Source organism: Lontra canadensis, unplaced genomic scaffold (assembly GCF_010015895.1).
Source record: "Lontra canadensis isolate GAN:19392208 unplaced genomic scaffold, GSC_riverotter_1.0 scaffold40, whole genome shotgun sequence".
Lineage (NCBI taxonomy): Eukaryota > Metazoa > Chordata > Mammalia > Carnivora > Mustelidae > Lontra > Lontra canadensis.
Window position 1 is genome coordinate 9,229,838 of NW_022631034.1, and position 18,864 is coordinate 9,248,701.

Consider the following 18,864-nt stretch of genomic DNA (forward strand, 5'->3'; position numbering starts at 1 on the left):
ATTAGAGTATGAACAATATAGAGTATGAACAATATAGAAGCAAAAAAAAAAAAAGGCAAAAACAGTAGAACAATGAATGAAACTAAGAGCTGGTTCTTTGAAAAAATTAATAAAACTGATAAAATATTAGGCTTATCAAAAAGAAAAGATCATAAATGAATAAGAGAGTTAAATCAGAAAGAGGAGAGATCTCAACCAACACCACAGAAATACATTTACAGGAGAGTATGAGAAACTATATGCCAACAAACTGAGCAATCTTGAGGAAATGGACTAATTTCTAGAAACATACGAACTACCAAAATTGAAACAGGAAGAAATAGAAAATTTGAACAGACCCATAACCAGCAACAATACCAAAACTGTAATCAAAAATCTCCCAACAATACATTATGTTTATAAAAAAAAAATTAAATCTCCCAACAAGCAGAAGTCCGGGGCCAGAGGGCTTCCAAGGGGAATTTTATCAGACCTTCTTCTTTAGTAGTTTTCACATTTAGTGTGCATCCCAATGCATGGCTCAAACTCACAACCCTGAGATGAAGACCTGAGCCAAAATCAAGAGTCAGACACCCAACTGAGTGAACCTCCTGGGTCTCCCTTTTCCCATTTAAAGAAGTTAATACTTATTCTCAAAGTGTCCCCAAAATAGAAATGGAAGGAAAACTTCCAAACCCATTCTAGAATGCCAGCATTACCTTGATTCCAAAACCAGACAGATCCCACTATAAAAGAGAATTACCAATATCCCTGATGAACATGGATGCAAAAATTCTCAACAAGATACTAGCAAATCAAATTCAACAGTATATCAAAAGAGTTATTCACTATGATCAAATGGGATTTATTCCTGGCTACAGGGGTGGTTCCGTATTCACAAATCAATCAACATGATATACCACATTAATAAAGGAAAGAATAAGAACCATATGATCCTCTCAATAGATACAGAAAAAGCACTTGACAAAATAACTATCCTTATCTTAGTAAAAACCCTCAACCCAGTAGATATAGTTGGAACACACCTCAACATCATAAAGGCCATATATGAAAAACCCACAACTAATATCATTCTCAATGGACAAAAACAGAGCTTTTCCTCAATGGTCAGGAACAAGACAGCGATGTCCACTATATTACTACTTAGCATAGTACTGGAAGTCTTACCCTCAACAATTAGACAACAAAAAGAAATAAAAGGCATCCAAATCAGCAAGGAAGAAGTCAAACTTTCATCATTTGCAGACATGCTACTCTGTAGAAAACCTGAAAGACTACACACACACGCACACACACATACACACAAGCTAGAAGTAATACATAAATTCAGCAAAGTCACAGGATATAAAATCAGCATACAGAAGAAATACGTTGCTTGTCTATACACCAATAATTAAGCAGCAGAAAAAGAAACCAAGGAATCAATCCCATTTACAATTGCAACAAACCCCATAAGTTACCTAGGAATAAACCTAACCAAAATAATCTGTACTCTGAAAACTATAGAAAACATAAAAACTTGAAGAGGACACATACAAAAATGGAATAATAAACATTCCATGCTCACGGAGTGGAAGAACGATTATTGTTAAAATGTCTATACCACTCAAAGCAAACTATGCATTTAATGCAATCCCTATCAAAATACCACCAGCAATTTTCACACAGCTAGAACAAACAATCCTAAAATTTGCATGGACTCACCAAAAAACCCAAATAGCCAAAGTAATCCTAAAAAAGAAAAGCAAAGCTAGAGACATCACAATTCCAGACTTTAAGGTACATTACAAAGCTATAATTATTGAGTACCATCCTGTTGGTACTGGTGGTACTGGCACAAAAACAGACACATAGATCAATGGAACAGAGAAGAAAACCCAGAAGTGGACCTATAGCTATATGGTCAACTAATAATTAACAAAGCAGGAACAAAATCCAATGGAAAAGGACAATCTCTCCAACAAATGGCAAATGGTGTTGGGAAAACAGAAACATGCAGAAGAATGAAATTGAACCACTTTCTTAGACCATACACAAAAATAAATTTAAATTGGATGAAAGACCTAAATGTGAGACACAAAAACATAAAAATCCTGGAGGAGAACATAGGCAACAACGTCTTTGACCTCGGCTGTAGCAACTTCTTCCTAGATACATCTCCGAAGGCCAGGGAAATGAAAGAAGAATGAACTATTGGGACTTAATCAAAATTATAAACATCTGCACAGCAAAGGAAATAATCAACAAAACTAAAAGGAAGTCTATGATTGGGATTTGCCAATGACATGTCTGATAAAGTGTTGGTATCCAGAATCTATAAAGAATTTATCAAACTCAACACCCAAAAAACAATCCAATTAAGAAATGGGCAGAAGACATGATAGATACTTATCCAAAGAAGACAGCCAGATGGCTAACAGACACATGAAGAAATTCATAACACCACTCATCATCAAGGAAATACAAATCAAAACCACAATGAGATACCACTCTACACCTGTCAGAATGGCTAAAATTAACAACACAGGAAACAACAGATGTTGGCAAGGATGCAGAGGAAAGGGAACCCTCTTCTACTGATGGTGGGAATGCAATCTGGTACAGCCACTGTGGAAAACAGTATGGGGTGTCCTCAAAAATTTAAAAATAGAACTTCCCTACAATCTAACAATTACATTACTAGGTATTTACCCAAGGATACAAAAAGAGATTCAAATGGCTACATTCACCCTGATGTTTATAGCAGCATTATCAAAAAGAACCAAACTATGGAAAGATCCCAAGTGTCCATCAACAGATGAATGGATAAAGAGGTAGTATATAAATATGTATATACAATGGAATAAATCATTATATTCCATTGTATATACATTGTGTATACATTGTATATACAATATATCCATTGTATATATTATATAAAAAAGAATGAAGTCTTGCCATTTGCAAGGATGTGGATGCAACTAGAGTGTTTTATGCTAAGGAATATAAGTCAGTCAGAAAAGAAAAATACCATATGACTTCAGCCATATGTGGGATTTAAGAAACAAAAAGAGATGAACATTTATGGGAAGGAGAAAAAAAAGAGATAATGGGCAGCAAACCATAAGAGACTCATAAGTCTAGAGAACAAACCGAGGGTTGATGGAGGTGAGTGGGGATGAGGGAAATGGGTGATGGGTATTAAGGGCACTTGTTATGATGAGCACTGGGTGTTGTATGTAAGTGATGAATCAATAAATTCTACTCCTGAAACCACTATTATACAATATGTTAACTAATTAGAATTTAAATAAAAATTTAAACTAAAAGCAGAGTATTACACAGAAATTATAAATTAAATAGAATATATTCCAAATGTACATTTGAACTTACAATACATAACTCCAAAAATTCACCTACGAATTCTAAACATAAGGCTTCTAGACATATAAATGTATTCCAAAGTCATATGATGGTGAAAATAATTATTATAGTACCCTTGATAGTATTAAGGAATTTTATAACTATCAAATAAGACTTTTTAGTCACAAGGAACACAAGTGAACTTAAGCTACTTTATGAAAAAAGTGAGCAAGTATCTTTTAAGTATTTTGAAGTGCTTCATGGATCCTAGGGGCAGGAATGGAGTCAGTTTTAGGAAGTGTCTAGGACCCAAACAGTCCTTAGAAATCCATGAAAATACTTTTTTCTACCTTTCACTCTACTTCTCTCTGTTATGTTTCATTTTTTTCTCATTCTGTAGCCTAGCTTTCTCTGCTTCTTTGATCCATGATAGAATAAGACTTAGTATTTATGTATTTGATTTCTTGTGACTTATATAAAGTGACTGGCTAGGGCCATTACAGCCAGTGTGGGGACTGTCCCAGACTACAAACATGATTCTTAGTTGCCTACATCTGTGAATTGATGGTTTATAACATAGCTGGTATGTTTCTAGTAATTTTAATGAACATTTAAAGAATGTGCCATATCATCAAATGGCTAAAAGGGAAAATATTATTCCAAGACGCTTCAGGATTTAAAAAACAGCTGTTTATACGACCTCTGGAGTGATGTCCAATAACACGAATGCATTACCCATGATCAAATACTACAAAATGTCTTTGGAGACTGAAGATTAAATCCTATAGAAAGCACTTTTTTTTTTTAAGTGTTAAAGATTTCATTCAACTCATTAATGAATGAGGGAACAAATAAGATGTTAAAACTGATGTAAGGGAGAATTTGAAGAACATACATATAGGCAGTTAGAAATGCTTAAAAGAATTTGCTAATAGATATAAAACTTTAATTACTTATAGGACAAAAAAGTCTAAGGGGGCATCTTTTCCTGGAGCAGAAATCAACTGTAGTTCATTGTTCATTTGCATTACTATCCATTTTCTTTTCTTTTTTTTTTTTTAATATTTTTATTTATTTATTTGTCAGAGAGAGTGAGCACAGGCAGACAGAGTGGCAGGCAGAGGCAGAGGGAGAAGCAGGCTCCCTGCTGAGCAGGGAGCCTGATGTGGGACTCCATCCCAGGACGCTGGGATCATGACCTGAGCCGAAGGCAGCCGCTTAACCAACTGAGCCACCCAGGCGTCCCTACTATCCATTTTCTATAATTAGACTTTTAAGTTTACAGAACTGTAAAACAGCCTAGCCAATAGCCCTTCAGATAATGCCCTCAGGATCCATTAGATAATACCTAACACTCCACTGAAAGGACACACAGTCATTCCTTTTATCCATTTCAATGCGTTTTTTTTAATTAACATAGAATTTATTATTTGTTTCAGGGATACAGGTCTGTGATTCATCAGTCTTAAAACAATTCACAGCACTCACCATAGCACATACCCTCCCCAACGTCCATCACCCAGCCATGCCTCCTTCCACCCTCTTCCACTCCAGCAAATCTCAGTTTGTTTCAGATTAAGAGTCTCTTATGGTTTGTCTCCCTCTCTGGTTTCATCCTGTTTAATTTTTTCCCTCTCTTTCCCCATGATCCTCTGCCTGTTTTCTCAAATTCTACATATCAGTGAGATCTTTTAATAATTGTCTTTCTTTGACTAATTTATTTCTTTTAGCATAATACCCTCTAGTTCCAACCATGTCTTTGCAAAAGGCAAGATATCATTTTTTGATGACTGAATAATATTCAATTATATATATTTATAGAATATATATATTCAATTTGATATATATAAAATTGAATATATATATATATATATATATTCAATATCACATCTTCTTTATCCATTCATCTGTTGATGGATACCTAGGCTTTTTCCACAGTTTGGCCACTGTGGACATTACTGCTATAAACATTGGGGTGCCCGTGCCCTTCAGATCACTACATTTGTATCTTTGGGGTAACTATCCAGTAGTGCAATTCCTGGGTTTTAGGGTAGCTCTATTTTCAACTTTTTGAGGACCCCCCCACACTGTTTTGCAGAGTGGCTGCACCAGCTGGCATTCCCACCAACAGTGTAGGAGGGTTCCCTTTTCTCTGCATCCTCGCCAGCATCTGTCATTTCCTGACTGGTTAATTTTAGCCATTCTGACTGGTGTGAGGTGGTATCTCCTTGTGGTTTTGATTTGTATTTCCCTGATGTCAAGTGATGTGGAGCACTTTTTCATGTATCTGTTGGACATTTGGATGTCTTCTTCACAGAAATGTCTGCTCGTGTCTTCTGCCCATTTCTAGATTAGATTATTTGTTCTTTGGGTGTTGAGTTTGATAAGTTCTTTATAGATTTTGGTACTAGCACTTTATCTGATATATCATTTGCAAATATCTTCTCCCATTCTGTCAAGTGTCTTTTGGTTTTTTTTGACTGTTTCCTTTGCTGTGCAAAAAGTTTTTCTCTTGATGAAGTCCCAATAGTTCGTTTTTGCCTTTGCTTCCTTTGCCCTTGGCAATGTATCTAGGAAGAAGTTGCTATGGCTGCAGTTGAAGAGGTTGCTGCCTGTGTTCTCCTCAAGGATTTTGATGGATTCCTGTCTCACATTTAGGTCTTTCATCCATTTTTAGTCTACTTTTGTGTGTGGTTCAAGGAAATAGTCCAGTTTCATTCTTCTGCATGTGGCTGTCCAATTTTCCCAACATCATTTGTTGAAGAGACTGTCCTTTTTCCACTGGATGTTCTTTCCTGCTTTGTCAAAGATTAGTTGACCATAGAGTTGAGGGTCCATTTCTGGGTTCCCTATTCTGTTCCATTGATCTATGTGTCTGTTTTTATGCCAGTACCATACTGTCTTAATGATTACAGGATTTTCATAGAGTTTGAAGTCCGGAATTGTGATGTCACCAGCTTTGGTTTTCTTTTTCAACATTCTCCTGGATATTCAGGATCTTTTGTGGTTCCATACGAATTTTAAGGTTATTTGTCCCAATTCTGTGTATGAAGTTGATGATATTTTGATAGGGGTTGCATTAATTGTGTAGATTGCTTTAGGAAGAACAAATAATATTTGTTCTTCCTATCCATGAGCATGGAACATTTTTCCATTTCTTTGTGTCTTCCTCAATTTCTTTCATGAGAATTCTATAGTTTTCTGAGTATAGATTCTTTGCCTCTTTGGTTAGATTTATTCCTAGGTATCTCATGATTTTGGGTACAATTATAATGGGATTGACTCCTTAATTTCTTTCTTCTGTCTTTCTGTTAGTGTATAGAAATGCAACTGATTTCCATGCATTGGTTTTATATCCTGACACTTCATTGAATTCTTATATGAGTTATAGCACTCTTGCAGTGGAGTCTTTTGGGTTTTCCACAAAAACTATCATATCATCTGCAAATTGAGAGTTTGACTTCTTCTTTGCTGATTCAGATGCCCTTTATTACTTTTTGTTGTCTGATTGCTGAAGCTAGGGCTTCTAGTACTATGTGTTTTTTTGTTTTTTTGGGTTTTTTAAAAATATTTTATTTATTTATTTGGCAGATGGAGATCACAAGTAGGCAGAGGGGCAGGCAGAGAGAGAGGGGGAAGCAGTCTCCCTGCTGAGCAGAGAGCCCGATGCGGGGCTCGATCCCAGGACCCTGGGATCATGACCTGAGCCGAAAGCAGAGGCTAAACCCACTGAGCCACCCAGGCGTCCCGGCTTCTAGTACTATGTTGAACAGCAGTTGTGATAGTGGACATCCCTGCTATGCTCCTGACCTTAGGGGAAAAGCTCTCATTTTTTTTCCCATTGAGAATTATATTCATTGTGGGTTTTTCAAAGATGGCTTTATGATATTGAGGTATATATACCCTCTATCCCTGCACTGTGAAGAGTTTTTTTTTTTTAAAGATTTTATTTATTTATTTGACAGACAGAGATCACAAGTAGGCAGAGAGGCAGGCGGGGGGGGGGACAGGCTCCCTGCTGAGCAGAGACCCCCCCCCCAATGTGGGGCTCGATCCCAGGTTCCTTGTGATCCCTGTCTGTCAAATAAATAAATAAAATCTTAAAAAAAAAAGAAGAAGAAGAAAGAAACATTGCCAAAAACATGGAAATGGAAAAACCTGGCTCTAAGATGGCAGAGGAATAGGAGACCTAAATTTTTTCTGGTCCCCAGAATTCAGCTAGACAGTTATCAAACCATTCTGAACACCTGCAAATTCAACAGGAGATCGAAGAAAAGAATAACACCAACAATATGAACAGAAAATGACCACTTTCTGGAAGGTAGGATGTGCCAAGAAATGATTCTGAGGATATATGGGAAGATAGACCATGAAGGGGAGGGAGCCTCCATCAGCCAGCTCCCAGCAAGTGATAGAGCAGCAGACCACAAATTCAGAACTTTTAGAAGTCTACTCTGGTGAGGTATGTCTCTCTAGCAACTAAGCGGGAGTGAAGGTGGGGAGAGGATGGGGGAGGGATAGAACCCTCCCTGGGACAGTGTGGCCTCAGAATCCTCAGGGTCACAGAAAGGCCCATAAGCCTGAGTGCAGCAGAGCTCCCAAGTATTAGAGCCAAGCTGGCTGCAAAGAGTCAGCCAAGGAGTGGGCTCTCAGCTCAGGGTTGCCATAAACCATGATCTGCAGCACAGTCAGGCCACTACTCATTGAGCAGGTACCCAACAAGTGACATATCCGGGGAGACTACCCTTCCTCTCCCAGGAGGAGTGGCAGGAGAGTGCACTGCAGGAATTTACATGGTTTGGAGACTCCAAACAAGACCATATGCCAGAGATACAAATGCTCGGTCACAGGCCTGGTGAGCATGGAGTGTGGCCAGAGACCAGGAAGAGAGGAGTGATTGCTTTTCTCTGAGGGCTCACTGATGACTGGGGCCCTGAACTCTCACTCCTCCAGGGCCAGAGATTGGGAGGCCACCATTTTCATTCTTGACCTCTAAAGCTATACAGAAAGACCCCAGGGAACAAAAGTTACTGAGCAGATTCCTTAGCCCAGCCCCTGGCAAGGGCAGCACAATTCCACCTTGGGGAAAGACACTTGAGAATCACTGCAGTGGGCCCCTCCCCCAGAAGATCATCAAGAACACCCAGCCAAGACCAAGTTTACTAATCAATGAGAATTGTAAAACTCCAGTGCTAGGGGAATAGAGCACACAGAATTCATGACTTTTCCCCCACATGATCCTTTAGTCTTTCAAAGTTTTTTTTTTTCCTTACTTTACTTTACTTTCTTTCTTGTTCTATTTCTTTTTTTAAAATTTATCTTCATTCCCTTTTCAACCGACTTACCAATTCCTTTTTTTAAAATCTTTTTTTGTTTTTCATTGCTTCTCGGCCTTTGGCTAAGATCGAGTGAACATCTTCTTTTGTTCATTCTTACAGTCATATTCTAACCCTTCCTTGTATTTAACCTTACTTTTTGTACATATGTAAGTTTTTCTTTCTTCAAAATTTTGGGATACAGATTCCTCTAACTAAAATATGCCCTAAATCTAGTGTATGACTTTGTTCTATCCACCTGCTTGATCATAATATTTCTCTTTTTTAAATTTATTTTTTCTTCTTTCTTTTTTCAACCAACTTATCTTTTTCCTAAAATCTTCTTAAATTTTCATTTTTTTTAAAGACTTTATTTATTTATTTGACAGAGAGAGATCACAAGTAGACAGAGAGGCAGGCAGAGAGAGAGAGAGAGAGAGAAGCAGGCTCCCTGCTAAGCAGGGAGCCTGATGGGGGGCTCGATCCCAGGACTCTGGGATCATGACCTGAGCCAAAGACAGAGGCTTTAACCCACTGTGCCACCCAGGCACTCCTTGGCAATGTTTCTTGACCGCCTCTTCCTTATGATCACAAATAACCTGCCAAGATTTTCCTTGATACAAAAATAGAGATTTCATTATGTTTGGCCAGATTATTGCCACAGTGTTAATTAACTATGTTAGCCTCCTGGAATTTACTTTCCAAATCCAGACTTACTGTGTTGAATTACCAAAGGTGCAGGACTAACTTCTGTCTGCAAGTTTTCATGAGGACACGCAAATTAGACTTTTAAAACCTCTATAGGGGCACCTGAGTGGCTCAGTCAGTTAACTGTCCAACTCTTGGTTTCAGCTCAGGTCATGATCTCATGGGTCATAAGATCAAGCTCTGCATCAGGCTCTATACTCAGCGGGAATCTGCTTGTATATTCTCTCCCTTTGCCCCTTTCCCTGTTCTCTCTCTCCTTCTCTCTGTATCTCGTTCTCATTCTCTCTCAAATAAATTTAAAAAAAAATGAATAAAATAAAAGCCTGTATAATTTGCTATATCAAGGCTATGGAACCAAACCCAAGAAACTCTGCACCAGGGTTCTCTAGTAGTACCAAGATTTTGGGTGAATTTCTCTCCTCAGCATCTCTAAAATTTACTAACATTCCTGGTTTGCCAAAAAGGGCCCTTCCTTACCACCTGTAAGACTGGAACCCTATGCCATTCCAGTTTTACTGGAACAGTGTTATAAGCTTTGACTCACCATACACAGTCAACTTGTTTGTTTTTTTTTAATAATATGCTTGTCAGACATGTTTACATGAAAATTATTCTCAAATATGACATTCCAGGTATAGCCTTGGTTACATAACCAATTTGTTTAATTATATCCTAGTAAACAGGAGTACAGTTTCATTTTGAATATTGCCATAAAGTGTAAGTAGGTTCAGAAAATGTTTCTTAATTCTAGGGACCCAATGAGAATCAGACACCATTTTAAACTTTCGGTTTACAAAAGCACAATCCACTAAATTGAGGAAAGCCTAAGAATGAAAAAGGGCTTCCTCATATATCCATAGAAGCAGAACATCACAAATGCATGAATATTCCAAATTATGTAACCCTGATTAAGCTCCCCTCATTGGCTCATTCGGTTCTCTGTAATTGCTGGCTCTTGAGTCAGTAAACTGCTTTCAAGAAGCTTCTCCTTCCAGACTAAAGAGTCTTAAGAAATCCTGACTTAGTCTAATGGTATGTTGTAAAATTTGTCTAAGCTGTGTCCACTTCAAAGTCTGTACCCAAAAGACTAATCTTGGAAGTAGCTATCAATAGTTTAAAGTAATGGATCCTTTCCATGAGGCTTTAAGACTGTCCCTGAATGCACAAACTTTGGCCTGTAGCTTATAGTAGAACCTTCAAGTTGGCATCAGAGTAAAACAGAAACTATCTGCAGATGACTGTCTTAGCTCAGGCTGCTATAATAAAACAGCTGATTGGCTTCAACCACCAATGGTTGATGTCTCAAAATTCTGGAGGCTGGAAAGTCCAATATGAGAGCACCTGCTCACATCTGTCTTGTAGACTGTTAACTTCTTATATCCTCACATGGCAGAAATAGGGTCAGAGAGCTCTCTAATCCCACCCATAAGTACTCCACTTTTCTGTGACTTAATTGCCTTCCCAAACCCTCACTTCCTAATACCATCACATTGGGGACTCGAATTTCAACATAAAAAGTTGGGAGGGGGAACAGATACATTTACTCCATTGCAATGACTAAGACTGAAGGTTATAGGTAATAATATATCCAGTAATAGAATGGAAGTAAAAAAAAAAAATCTCGAAAGCACAGTGCATAACTGTTTCACAAGAATTTAACCACTATTTCCCCTGAGGGAAATGACATTGGCATATCTCCAGGTCCTTTTCATAAAGCACACAATTTTGGCTATGTTTACATTAATGACATTTTAACTATACAAATATTTAAGCTAAAGAAGAGTGAGTTGATCTGATTTATTTATCAACTTTTCCTATGTTGCTCACACAATAGTGCTGATAATTAAAAAATAATGGAGCACATAAAGTAAACTTAATTATTTCTAACATCTTTTCATTTTTTTTAAAAAGATTTTATTTATTTATTTGACAGACAAGAGATCACAAGTAGGCAGAGAGGCAGGCAGAGAGAAAGGAGACCATTTTTTAATTTTTAAAATATTTTATTTATTTATTTGACACAGAGAGAGATTGAACAAGCACAAACAGCAGGTAGCTGCAGAGGGAGAGGGAGAAGCAGGCTCCCCACTGAGCAAGGAGCCTGATGTGGGTCTTCATTCCAGGATCCTGAGATCATGACCTGAGACAAAGACATATGCTTAACCAACTGAGCCACCCAGGTGCCCCTAATATTTTTCTTTTTATAAAGTGAAAGAACAGATTCCCCCACCCGGGTTCTCCCTCCCCCAGGAAATTTCAAGAAATATTTAGGTGTAAAATAGATCCCAAAATTTTTATTTTTCTACATTCAAGAGTTGACCTTCGGAAGGCAAAATTAAAAGAGATGTCAGAGATGATTTGATCATTTGATTAAGATAGAATTATAGGTTCCTGAGAAAGAATGCTTAGTTATCTACTTAATAAAGGGACAATCAATAAAAATAAATACAGAAAAATATACTGTAACATGATTATAAGAAACTTAAGATGTTTCTCAAATGAAGAATGTTTGTTCCTTTTTTCTTTTTTAATAATTAAAGATATAATAAAGTCAACATTTAGAGAATAGAAAATTTATTCTGGTAAGACAAAATCTGTTATCCAAGCAGAAAGTAAAGATGAACGTTTTATATTAGGGATTGATGAGTAAGTCAAGGAAGCAAGCCCCTTAAAAATGACTGAACTTTGCCAAAATTGTAACATAGTCCAGTGTCTTTTCAGACTCTGGTATTATATACCAAGATAAATAAAATTCACTTTGCTGAAATTTTCTCTCTCAACACACCTTTTCATATTCTAGAACAAACCACTCTTCTCTTGAAAAATAAAAACACATAGGTAGTTGTATTTCTCTTTCATTATTGCTCCTGTTAGAGTTATACAATCATCGTTGTAACTATGACTTCATCAAAGGAACCAACTTCCTAGACAAACTAACTCTTAGAGGAAGATGGGAGACAGGTTACTGAGAACTGTTTGTCACATAAAAACATTTTAGCAGACCATCAAAGATCATGAATATTTTTTAAAATATTTTATTTATTTATTTAACAGAGAGAGAGAGGGAGAGAGAGAGCGGGCACGCATATAAGCAGGGGGAGCGACAGAGGGAGAGAGAGAAGCATGCTCCCACTGAGCAAGGAGCCCGATGTGGGGTTGAATCCCAGTATCCCAGGATCATGACCTGGGCCGAAGGCAGATGCTTAACCAACTGAGTCACCCAGGCAGCCCAAAGACCATAAATATTAACATAGTTTTATACAGCTATACATATCCTTTTATATCTTAAAGTGGAAAAAAGAACCATTTATTAACTTGACTTAAAGATATCATTTATTCCATAGCACATTGAAATAAGAACCAAAAATATATAAACTTAAAATTATGCTCAGTAATCAAGGTTTTAATATTCTATCCAAGAAACAATCTAGGCTTGTCATGATAATAATTAATTAACCCAAACTAGTTAAATTTCCTAAAGGTCTTTGCAATTACCTTTAACCTGACATAATTGAAAACAGACTTACTGTTGGAAAAAAATGTTTGTTAGAATTATGATTCAATTTAGTGGAAGCAAATTTATTAATTTTAAAAATCTTAAAATATATGTAGGAGTTAGGTTAGCCAATTTGACCAATAAACCAATATAAAGAGTCAGGAAATTCAGACTAATTTATATCTTCATTAAAAAATAAACTACTGAGGTGCCTGCTGGCTCAGTTGGTAGAGCATGTGACTCTTGATCTTAAGGTCATGAGTTTGAGCCCCACATTGGGGGTAGAGATTTCTTAATAAATAAAAATTTGAAAAAAAAATGTTTACATGTTAAAAACTTTCTAAACTGTACATATAGTACAATATATATACTTAATACCGATAAGCAAAGAAAATAACAGATAGCTGGTTTTTTTCATTAACCCAAATTACTAGGCTTCTCTGATCTACCCAAAGATTCATCTTACTTATGTAAACTTGAATTTTTAAAAATGTTTCTGGCTAGCAGTTTGTATATGAATGATTTTTTTTCTCCTTTAAAGTCTAACCCATGTGGCTCAGTCAATTAAGCATCTGCCTTTGGCTCACATCATGATCCCAGGGTCCTGGGACTGAGCCGCACATCGGGCTCCATGCTCATCGTGGAAGTGTGCTTGTCCCTCTTCCTCTGCTCCTCCTGCTCACTCTCTTTCTCTCTCTCTAAAATAACTAAATAAACATTTACAACTAATAAATAAATAAAATAAAATCTTTTAAAAAGTTAACTTTTTAAATTTTCTGGTAATTTGGGGATTATTTCATTTATATGAGTGCTTATTTATAAACCAATCAGAAGAGAGATCTTTAATATGAGGCACAATCTAATCTGTTAATGTATACTGTATACTGTTCAGAAGTAGGAAAGCATTTCATAGGCGTACAATGAGAAGCAAAGGCCTTCCTTAATTAAAGACATGTAGACACACTGAGAACTTAAAACTTTCAGATGTAAAACAAATTTAGCCAAAGGCCGAAAGTAAATTTGCAAGTCTAGATCGCAAAGAGCTCCTCTCCTTCCCAACAGGTATTAAATTCCTAACTAATTAGAGCTCTCTCATATACAGACAAGGATGAACAAACGAGATTCCCTGTCATCTCTCACATAAGAGAAAATAAATTTCTGTCACGGACAGAGATCACCAAACGGACCATAAAAACACAGTCCTAATCATTGTCACCAGTGAAGATTAACTTACAGGCCGGGCCTGAAGTTAAAACAAAAACAAACAAAAACAAAAAATGAAATCAGTAAGGAGGGCAAAAACTGTACAAATAGAGTCAAAAGGTCCTTACTGACACATGAGAATCACTCCGTGAGCCAAGAAAAACTGTATCTCAGCTTAAGTAGATCTTGATGTACTGTGTTCAAGCAATGCAGTTTACTTGGCTCTATCTGTTGACCTACTTGGACATCTACGTAGATGACTTCTAAAACTTCTAATTTTCAGAATGGTAAAATCATGGTGCATATAGATATAAAATAAACACATATGAAACATTTTATGTCATTAATCTGGGAGGGAACCAATATGACATTAAAACCAATTTAAGGGGTGCCTGGATGGCTCAGTTGGTTAAATGTCTGCCTTCATCTCAGGTCACGCATGATCCTAGGGTCCTGGAATTAAGCCCCATATCATGCTCTCTGCTCAGTGATGAACCAGCTTCAGCTTCTTACTCTGCCTGCTGGTGCTCTCTCCCTTTCTCTCTCTCTCTCTGCCAAATAAATAAAAATAAACAAACAAACAAATAGATAAATCCAATTTAAACCTTAGAACTAGATGTCTCAAATATTGTTTCAAACAGCTAAACTTCAAAGTCTTTTTTACAGTTCATAATTAAGGAACAGGATTTTCTTTTCTTTCTTTTTTTTTTTTAAGTTTCAAGTTTTTATTTAAATTGCAGTTAGTGAACATACAGGGTAGTAGTAGTTTCAGGTGTAGAATTTGGTGATTCATCACTTACATACAACACCCAATGCTTATTACAGTATGTGCCCTCCTTAAAACCCATCATCCATTTAGCCCATTTCTCCACCTCAGGATTTTATATTACTAAATGTTTTTCATCTCCAACTTTATCTAAAAATTTCTTCTAGGGCGCCTGGGTGGCTCAGTGGGTTAAGCCGCTGCCTTCGGCTCAGGTCATGATCTCAGGGTCCTGGGATCGAGTCCCGCATCGGGCTTTCTGCTCAGCAGGGAGCCTGCTTCCCTCTCTCTCTCTCTGCCTGCTTCTCTGTCTACTTGTGATCTCTCTCTGTCAAATAAATAATAAAAAAAAATAAAATCTTTAAAAATTTCTTCTAAATGGCTTCAGGGGTACCTGGGTGACTCAGTCGGTTACACATCTGACTTTGTTTTTTTTTAAAGAGCAGACATATTGTAATGTACAGAGCCTTAAGAAAGAAAATTAATTTGCCATATTTTTATTAGATTGTAATAGCTAAGTAATAGTGCATAAAATCATATATAACAAAAATATAAACCATATATGTAACTGACTCAGTAGACTTCGATAATAGCATATATATACTGCATCATAGACTCAATTACCAAGAAAAAAACACAACTGATCAAGAAAACGGAAATTCACTACAAAACAGTGTAAATTAAGGTACTGTTTTGTGTAAATAAAGTGTAAATAAAGGTACTATTTTGCACCTATAATCACCTCTTGATTTCAGTTCAGGTCATGATCTTAGAGTCGTGAGGTTGAGCCTGGAGTTGGGTCCAGGCTCAGAGTGGAGTCTGCTTGTCCCTCTCCCTGGGCTCCTCACTGCACTGCTCTCTTTCTCAAATAAATACATAAATAAATAAATGGCTTCAGAATTCTACTCCTTCTATACCTCCATCTTAACCTATCCAGTTCCTTTTGATATTACTTAGTTAGGAAGGCATGTAATTCTAAGACCGTAAACAAGATTTCTTTTCTTTTTTTTTTTTAAGATTTTATTTATTTATATGGCAGACAGAGCTCACAAGCAGGCAGAGAGGCAGGCAGAGAGAGAGGAAGGGAAGCAGGCTCCCTGCCGAGCAGAGAGCCCAACGTGGGGCTCCATCCCAGGACCCTGAGATAATGACCTGAGCCGAAGGCAGAGGCTTTAACCCACTGAGCCACCCAGGTGCCCCTGTAAACAAGATTTCATTTACTTGATTGGAACAGAAAAATGGAAGAGAAGAAATATCAGAAATGTCATACAATATATAGAATGTAATATACCTTTACAAGAGGGATATGGGGCATGGAGCATATAATATTCTGCTTCTACATTTGATATTTCAAAATAACTCAGTTACCGTATTTCACTGATTCCAAAATGCACATTTTTTTCATATTTAACATCTCAAAAATCTGGATAACGTTTATGTTCATAGCCATTGGCTGTTTTTTTCCACATTTGTTATCTTTTCAATTGGGATGCATCTTATAATCAATGGCATCTTAGGTGAAATATGGTATTGTTCGTCCTGGAAATGCTATTCCATGACATAAAGATGTTAGAACAGACTAGAAACAGTTTAGATGCTGGAAGCTAATGAAACTATGTTCATAATCACAATCTAGGCTTTGAACAAAATTGTAGGTAAAGAAAAACTTGTTTCATTTGCATAATATGTAATGGTGAACAAACCAGACACAGCTACAGTTCCCATAAAACTCAGTGACTACAGCAACATTGTCCAACAGAAATATAATATGATCTTATGTAATTATAAATTTTTTAATAGTCACATTTAAAAAAGTAAAAAGAGGGGCATGTGGCTGGCTCAGTTGGCAAAGCATGATACTCTAGTTTGAGCCCCATGTTAAACGTAGAGATTACTTAAAAAAAGACAAGGCAAAGGGGGGAAAAGGTAAAAAGCAGTAGGTGAAATTAATGTTAAGAATATAGTTTTATTTATCCCAATATGCCCAAATATTATTTCAACAATTAGTACTTTTTAAATTGTTAATGAGATATTTTAGTTTATTTTTCTGACTAAGTCTTTGAAATAGGGTGTGTGTTTTATACTTTACAACATATCTCAATTCAGATTGGCCGTTATCTCAACTATCCCATTTAGCTATTTTACACAGCACATGTCTAGAGACAGAGATGAACGTGTTTTTTTGTTTTTAAATATTTATTTTAGAGAAAGAGAAAGAAAGCATGGGGCGGAGGGAAAAGCAGAGTGAGAGAGAGGGTGAGCACAAATTGGGGGAGGGACAGAGAAAGAGGGAGAGAATCCTCGAGCAGACTCCCCACTAAGCACGGTGTCCAATACCAGGCTTGATCCAGACCTTGAGATCATGACCCAAGCTGAAACCAATCCAAGCCAGATGCCCAATGGACTGAGCCATCTAGGTGCACCAAGATGAAATTATTTTTTAATCAATATATATTTTTTTGTAGCTACTTTTCTTTGGAGGGGAGATATTTTTATTTTTTGAAGAGGTAAAATATACCAAATTTCAAAAGCACCAGGATATTCAGTGAAGAATAAGCCTTCTTTATTCCTGTTCCCAGCAACCCTCCTCCTGTAGGCAACTGCTTTTAGTAATTCTGTTCATTTGCAAATATATCCATATATTTTTCTCCTTTGTTTTCCACACAAATAGTAGCACACTATATACCCCTGGGCACTTTCTGTTTTTGTTTTTACTTAATATACTTTGGAGATCTTTCCATAGCAATGTACACAGAGCTTCCTCATTCTCTTTAACAGCTGCATTAACAATACAGTATAGTTTATTTAACCTTTCAATGGTAAGTAAGGTATTTGTAATCTTTTGTTATTGTAAAGACTGCTCCTGGGGAGCCTGGGTGCCACGGTGGGTTGGAGGTCTACCTTTGGCTTTGGTCCTGGTCTCTGGGTCCTTGGGGTCCAGCCCTGCATGGGAAAGACTGCTTTTCCCTCTCCCTCTGCCTGCCACTCCTCCTGCTTGTTCTCTCCCCTCCTTTCTGTCAAGTAAACAGATAAAATCTTAAATAAAAAGACTGCTGCTTTGAATATTCGTGCACATAAGTCACTTCATACTCAAAGAACTGTATGTATTTGTAGGATAAATACCTAGAAATAGAACTGCTGGATGTAATTACAAGAATTGCTAAAACACACACTTCCTATACAGATAACATTTTATTCACCATTGTACCCCTAGAACCTAGAATAATATTTGGCACATTCTAGACATCCAATACTTATTTGTTGAATGAATTTATAAAGTAGGAATTGAGACTTGTTTTTTTCATTCTTTCAGCAGTTACTGATTTAATCTGAATGGTACTTTTTGGATCTGATGCTTGTATTATTACTTGGAGCATTTCTTTTTTAGGAAGTCTGACCACTCCTTCTCCCACTTGTTTTTCCTCCCTCTATCACATCTCTCCCCCATCTGACTTAGAGGCAAAACAAAGCTGGGGAAATTACACTAATATTTAGGGCAGTTTTATTTTTTTTTTTTAAGACTTTTGAGAGATATTTGAGAGATAGCGGGAAAGAGAGATATATAGAGCATATAAGAGGGGGGAGGACAGAGGGAGAAGGCCCAGCAGACTACCAGCTTAACTATGCTCAGCAAAGAGCCTTACAAGGTACGCAAGGCAGGGTTTCATTCCAGGACCCTGAGATCCTGACCTGAGTCAACGTCAGAGACTTAACCCACTGAGCCACACAGGCATTTAGGGCAGACTTTTTTTTTTTTAAGATTTTATTTATTTATTTGACAGAGAGAGATCACAAGTAGGCAGAGAGGCAGGCAAAGAGAGAGAGAGGGGTAAGCAGGCTCCCTGCTGAGCAGATAAGTAGGGCAGACTTCTTAAGACAAAAAGTATTAGGGCTATAGACAGTCATCACTTAATGGTAGAAGGATCAACTCACCAGAAATAGATGCTAAACTTACATGCATTTAATAAAGTAGCTTCAAACTATAAATGAGAATATTGATTACAGGGAGAAAAAAATGAAATCTATCATCATAGCAG